The following is a 6391-nucleotide window of genomic DNA, read 5'->3' on the forward strand; positions in this document are numbered from 1 at the left end:
AAAGCTTCTGGAACTTTCCCTCACAGAAATGGGAGTAAAATACAGGTTTTTAGCCAAAGTTTGAGGTATGCAAGGGATTCTGAGTAAAGAAACCCCATGAAATCCACACAAATCACATCACACTGAACACTCCCTGTGGCTAGTTTTCAGAACTGTCTGAGTTTTAAAGTTTCCATGGGTGGCAGGTGAGGCAGGGCCCAAAATCCCTAGATACCCACATTGCCAAACAGGGACATTCTTCTCTCAGATTCTTTTATGTCTCCAGGAGGTTTTGTGTCACTGTTGCCAAGCCCAGCCACCCAAGTGGGGTACCATTTTTATCATGAGAAGTGTGGTAATGCTAGTTGGTAGGAATTTTGCCAATTCCCATAGCTTTTGGAACGTTCTCTCACATACATTTGAGAGAAGTGGGTGTTTTTAGCCAAAATGTGAAGTTTGCAAGGCTTTTTGGGTACAAAAAGGTCTTAGGATCCACACAAGTCACAGCATCTTGGACTTCGCTTGGTGTCTAGTTTCGGAAATGTCTGGGTTTGGTAAGTGCCCTAGTTGGTGAGGGCACAGCTACCCACAATTTGACAAAAAACATTGGTTTTGTTTGGTGAAATCCGATGTCTCCAGGTTGCATTTTGTGGCGTTTAGTGTTGAGGCACTAGTGGTATTGTTTTTATCTGGAGACGCATGTGACACTGAATTGTATAACATTTGTTTTTATCACTTACTGTGCATGTTTGGCTTCCAAATATCTACTGTGCAAGAAGAAAAAGTTGCTTACCTGTAATCCTAATTCTCTTCCAGGGAAATCCTCATCAAAGTCATAAGCACTGAATAGTCCGGCCCACATGCGGGGACCCAGGAGCACTTCTTAAATATTGTGTGTGCGTGTGATAACTATGTACGTAGCACTACACACGCTCGGAGCTCTGTGTTTTATGGTATTTTTTTATTTTTTTATTATTTCCATCTGTATTTATTCATATTTATTTTTGGGCCCTCTAATTGGTTTATTTTTGGGCCCTCTAATTGGTTTATTTTTGTTTTTAGAATAAATGGATTTGTGAACTGTTACATTTCAATCTTTATTTAACTGATATTTAACTGATCAAATTGTACTCCTACTTTGATGCTGTCACGTTTTAGCAAATTAAGCAGCCAAATATAACAAAACATACACACACAGGTAAATATTAGCATTAGATAAAGATATATGTTCTATTTAATGAAGTATTATCTTGTTTTTTAACTCCCCATATTGCATATCTGCTCAGCTGATGGCATCAGAATTCATCAAGGAGAGCTTGGAGAGTCACTCACAAGAAGCAACATTTTCTGTATTTATCCGCTTTTAAAAACAAATATGGGCAGGAAACACACTGTTTTCATCTGTGTTTATTTGTAAACATCACTAAAACAGAAAACTGAGAGCCTTATACATATGTATATATATTTGTATCTAACTATCTATCTATCTATATGCAGCCTATAGAGAGACTAAAAATGGTCTGAATACATTGCGTTTTCATTTTAAAAAGCTGTCCAGTCACAGAAAATCATGTCATTAATAAAATTATTATACAAAATCTTTAAAAAATGTTATTAAAAGGAAAATATAAGATATTGTTAGGCAATAGGATACAGTTCAAAGAATAACAGGGAAAACTGGCACTGTGCCTTTAGGAACCTCACAATACCATCCTGTATCCATCATGCCTCATAGGTGACGGCTAGGTCTGGTCATTTTTATGGAGACTAGGAAACCTGGTAGAAGTATTTGTTGAGAGCTGTAATGATTTCTGTTCGTGGAGAAGGGAGGGTTGTTTAGGACTTTAATAAAGATTCCCCTGGAAGAGAACTAGGATTACAGGTTAGCAACTTTTACTTCTCTGCCTGGGGATCGTCATCAATATTCCTGAGCACTGGATAGAATAGCAAGCCCATCCCAAAAGAAGTGGACCTGAAATTCAAACAGTTACAACAATTGCCCAAAATGATTCCTTAAAGAAGCCTGATCTGCTTGAGTGCCTGTTTTAGAATCTGAATCTAGACAATAATATCTAGGGAAAGTATGTACAGACCTTCAAGTAGCAGCTATGCATATTTCTGAAATTGGTACAGTTCTTCAAAGAGCTGTAGTTGCAGCCTTTCCCTTTGTAGAAAGCGCTTTAGGTCTACTTGGTAAGGGTTTTTTGGCTAGTTGAAATGAGAGGAGTACACAAGAAACTATCCACCTAGAGACAGCCTGTTAGATAAAGCCAAACCTGTTCTCACTTGGCCATAATTAATAAAGAGGTCATCCGACCTCCTAATGTGCTTGGTTTTATCTTGGTAGAACTTCAGAACCGAAGAGAGTGTAAAAAAGTCTACATGGCAATTTCTTGCATGGTTGTTCTGACAGGTGTAGAAGGTCTGTGAACCACCACTGACGAGGTCATTCTGGTGCTATCAGTACCATCCTGGTTTTGGACCCGTACAGTTTGACAATCACTGTTGGTATAAGAGGAATTGGGGGAAAAGAGTAGAGAAATTTCCCTGACCAATTTATCAAAAGGCCATTCCCCTTCGACCCTGGATGGATGAACCTGGTTGCGTAATCTTGGCAATTTTTGCTGCTTGTGTTTGCAAACAAATCTATTTGTAAGTATCTCCGGCCTTGACAAATGTCTTGTAAATCCTCGTCATTTAAGATCCAGTAATGATTTTCTTTGAAAAAACAACTCAGAGAGTCTGCTTGGGTATTTTAAACCTCTGGAAGATGAATGAATGATAGAGTTAAAGTCCTGGATATTAACCATTTCCAAATGGCTTGGGCCTCAAGAAATATAGGCCGAGAGCGAGTCCCTCCCTACTTGTTGAGATATTGCATTGTTGTCTTGTTTTCGGTTTGAACAAGGAGAGAGTTCATTTTTATTGATCGGAAGAAGGATTTTAAAGCTAAAAGAAATTCTCCTAATTCCAGCATATTGACATGATTAGTCCAGCCAAATTCCTTGAGTCTGCAGGGAGCCCATATGTGCACCCCATCCCTGGAGGGAGGCATCTGTAATTAGTGTCTGACTTGGTACATCCTGATCGAATGGTACCCCTACCAGCAGGTACTTCCATTGAAATCACAATGGGATGGATTGATTTGCAGCCTGCAATAGAGTCAGCTTGTCTTCCCAACAGTTGAAATCCACTGGTCTTCTAGGCACTGCTGCAGAGGTTTACTGTGTAGTCTTGCATGAGGGACTATGAGGAAGCAAGAGGCCACTCACCACAGTAGAGATACAATTTGTCTCATTGCTGGGTGCCAAACCTGTCGAAGATTGCAACACTTCTGACTGATTGATACTAGTCTCTCCTCCCAAGAATACACTTTTGTGGATTGTATATCCAGTATTGCTTCTAGGTACTGTAGCTTTTGAACCAGACATACCGTAGACTTTCTGAAATTGACATGGAGACCCAGATTGGTTAATGTTTTGACACAAATCTGGTAAAGCTTCTTTGCCTCTGATGGTGAAATGCTTTTTATCAGCCAATCGCTCCAGAGAAGAAAAACAAAATATCTTTTGTATCCTTAAATAAGCTTCGGTTATGACCATACATTTGGTGAATGTTCGTGGAGCTGATTTTAGGCAAAACAGTAGCACTTTGTATTGATAGTGTTGAGATCCTACTTTGAAAGAGAGAAACATCCAATGTTTTGTGGAAATTGGGAAGTGAAAGTAGGCATCTTGAAGATCTATCAAACACATCTAGTCTCTGTGATGCAGCTGTGGGTAGATCTGATGCAGTGCCAGCATCCTCAACTTTTCTTTTCGTATGCATTTGTTCACTACTCGCAGATCTAAAATGGGTCTGAATTCTTGCTTCGGTCCATTCTTTCTCATTAGAAAATAACAAGAATAAATTCCCAGTCCTTTCTGGTGACACGTAACCTCAACTACAGCCTGCTTTTGTAACAGAATATATTTATTTCTGTAAAAGGTCATGTTGATGCAGTGATGTTTTCGTGGTGGAACAGAAGGAGGAGGGGACCTGAATTTAATTTAAGTCTAACTTTGTTAAATTTCATGACTCTCACAAAAGGATATTATTGCATCGCATTATTTTTTTCAAATTTTTATGTGGAGAGTATGTTTACTAGTAGGATGAGCATTAGGAAGGAGGTGAAGAATAGATCTGATGGCTGTAAGGAGCTGTCCCATATTGTCTGAGTATCTTCTGCACAGAGTGCTCATTAGTAAGCTCTCAGCAAGTCTCATGAACAACTGTCTCTTTTGGAAGATCTAAACAACCACTCCAAAAGGTTAAACTCCTTACTTTTCCAAAATTGTCAGTGCATCTTCCATAATTTGGTTTGAAGCTTAGCAGGTACTAGACCTCACTCCACCCACATAATATTTTGTACGGCTTCAAGATCACAGCCTCCTGTCTCCAGAGTCTCTGCTAGGTACACTTCCCAAAGGATAAAAAAACGTAATTTTAATGTCCAATAAATAAGCACCTATTTGACGTCTCCAAGCAGAACATTTCAAGACTTCTATTGTCTCTACATTGCTTCTACTCAAAGTAACATCAATAGAGGGAGATGCATGCAGGACATTTGTTTTTCAAATCCACAGATGCAATTTCAATTGTGAACTGGGAAAGTCAGAGCCCTCTCATACTTGTATTCCTCTTAGAAAGAGTGTAATTGTATAGGGATTAAAGAGCCACAATCTGGCACATAAGATAAAAGTCTATTCCTGGGTTGACCGGTTATCCTAAGGTCAAAACGGATTCAAATCTACTGAGATTTCTACTATGAAGGAGAGTCCTGAGGCTATGATTGGATTTTTCCATCTAGGAATCTGAGAAGTTAGTGATAATTTTCATTAATGGTCTGAAGCCGCAATTGATTGTGTGGGAACTGTACAGAGACAGCTAATAATACAGAAAGTCACAGCCATTCAAATGTGAAAAGAAATATTAATGGTTTACCTATTGTAAAACCACATGGATATTTTCTACTGATTATGGGGTTGGGTTTTCAATTAACAAGACTGTCAGAGATTACTCTGAATTGTAGTACATATGTCTTTCGTGTTCCTTTACCCACACTAGCCAATCTATTTAGTACCATTAAAATCAGCAGTGCCTGAAAAAGAAGAAGCGCCTCAACATTAAAGGGGTTCCTTTTGTCTTTTGCTCACAATTTACCTTTCGCTCACAATACCAAACTCTAGGGGTGACACTGTTGCCTGACCCATAGATTCCTGCAGTGCAGATTAGATTTTATCGGTCCACCCCTTACCAAATTATTGGTTGGCTGGGGAAGTTACTCCATGGGCTACATTAACCTGGCACCAATCAGCAGCACAGAAGTACATGGGATTATTGAAGAATGTCCTATAGTGGAAATGTGCAAGGCAGCTAGATGACGGCCTGTGCATACACTTACAAGACATGACTGTCTTGATTCGGTATTTGGAGAGGATATCTAAGTAGGACAAGCCTCACCAAGGAACCTCTTTGCTGAAACCATTTTTTTATTCTTTTGCAGCTCTTAAAGGGGAAGGGTTTGCTACTCTATTCAGTACTTCTGATTATCAGGGAAGATCCTCTGAAAGAAGAAGCATAAATCAGGGGAATTACCATTCAAATCATAAGGAAATCTATATCCTCCTTAGTGGAAATAATAAGGTTTAGAATTTGTTACAGAAAGAGGGATTCCTTAAAGCTGCATTTTCAGTTTTACAGATTTACATGGCTCCAGACAATATGCTACATTACTCCAGCTTTTTCTTTCATTTCCTTTAAAAAAAAAAGGTTGTGCAGGAGTCTTTTTTCAGTCACCTCCGTATTTGCGGACTTTCACACTTTTAGATTGTATTTTTATGGAAAATAAACAAAAGTAGACACTAAAACCTATTAATAAGCTGCTAAATTGTTTTAAATGAGAAGCTTAGGGCTTGCTAACAAGGAAACTAGCAAGGAAAATAGTTATTTTTTAAAAGTGGTCTGTGCTCCAGCACTTAGGAAGGATAATTCAGTGCTTTTCATTACCAATCAGATCCGCAGAAGAATTATAATATCATTACATGTGGATAATCAAAACTAGTATCTGGTGTCGGTGGAAGAGTTAGATACCACTTCCCTAAGGTGTCTATGTGCTTCTGCATGGCTTTCTTTAGCTAATCTCCATTTCTCTTTATATATTTCCTTCCTAAGGTGGAAATATGAACTGCTGTGCCCCAAGTGCCTAAGTCCAGAACTCTTGCAGGAAAACCTAAATAGAAAGGTTATATTTACTAAGAACTAAACCTTAGCTTGTATCATATTCTTACTTGCAATGTGGTATTCGTTTTGTAGGTTTTACTGCTTCTTTAAAACAGACAAATCAATGACAGTCTGTGCTGAGAGGTAGATT

Source organism: Pleurodeles waltl, chromosome 12 (assembly GCF_031143425.1).
Source record: "Pleurodeles waltl isolate 20211129_DDA chromosome 12, aPleWal1.hap1.20221129, whole genome shotgun sequence".
Taxonomy (NCBI): Eukaryota; Metazoa; Chordata; class Amphibia; order Caudata; family Salamandridae; genus Pleurodeles; species Pleurodeles waltl.